This window comes from Triticum dicoccoides, chromosome 5A (assembly GCF_002162155.2).
Source record: "Triticum dicoccoides isolate Atlit2015 ecotype Zavitan chromosome 5A, WEW_v2.0, whole genome shotgun sequence".
Taxonomy (NCBI): domain Eukaryota; kingdom Viridiplantae; phylum Streptophyta; class Magnoliopsida; order Poales; family Poaceae; genus Triticum; species Triticum dicoccoides.
This window is the reverse complement of record NC_041388.1, coordinates 240,289,806-240,290,878: the sequence shown is the minus strand read 5'-3', so window position 1 is coordinate 240,290,878 and position 1,073 is coordinate 240,289,806.

Below are 1,073 nucleotides of genomic sequence, written 5' to 3'. Positions count from 1 at the left end.
TATATATATATATATATATATATATATATATATATATATATATATATATATATATATATATGTTCATTCATGACATTCAGCACCCGTACACTCTGGTACGGCCAATACGCCAGGGGCTTAAGCATACCCCATAATACGACGTGAGAAGTCCGAACACTTTCGACAGTGCGGCACCCCGAACTTATAGCATTATATGCATCAGCTCCGAATCATGTCTTGGGTCAATAGTTGGGTTTGCCCGGCTCCCATGTTTTGGTACCTTATGTTCCGCTATATCGGCTAAGGTAGCACTGGGAGAACTACTGCGATTGTGCCCCGGTTCATCTGGGCTAAGCACCTCAGTAGAGAAAGCTAAAACTGAATGTCATAATAAGGCGAGAGCTGGTCGCTGTTCGAGAGGCCTCGAGTCCCTAAAGACTTATGCCACTTAGGGCGAGGAGTCGGCTTTGTCTGGCTTAGGCGTGTATAGCGCCCCGAATTCGGCCTTCCGAATACTAGGGGCTTCGCCAAAATTTAAAATTGTAGACTTCTATGGCTAAGTGAGAGTGATAAAGCATTATAGTCTGATTGCCTTGTTCGTTGAGCTGAGCACCTCCCTCGAAGGACCCAACAATGGGAAAAAGAGTGCTCAGATTTATCCCGAACACCCCAACACTCGTGGCATGGGGGCAGAAGCCGACGACTGGCCATCTCTCAGATTTGATAAACAGCCGCACAAAAGGTAATATTTTAAATTCAAACAAGCGTTGCATAGCGCACATGAACAAGTTTTGATAACACAGGATCACACGAGCAAGTTCATTGAAAAACTACATCCTTCGCACACTCGTCCGCCACAAGACGGGCACCCTTCAGGACACCCTCATAATACATCTCAGGGTGGCGATGCTCCTTGCCCTGTGGCGGCCCCTCCTTCACCAGCTTCTCGACGTCCATCTTGGCCCAGTGCACCTTCGCACGGGCAAAAGCCCGGCGTGCACCTTCGATGCAGACGGACCGCTTGATGACTTCCAGCCGTGGGTAGGCATCCACAAGCCGCCTCACCAGGCCGAAGTAGTTGTTGGGAAGGGAGT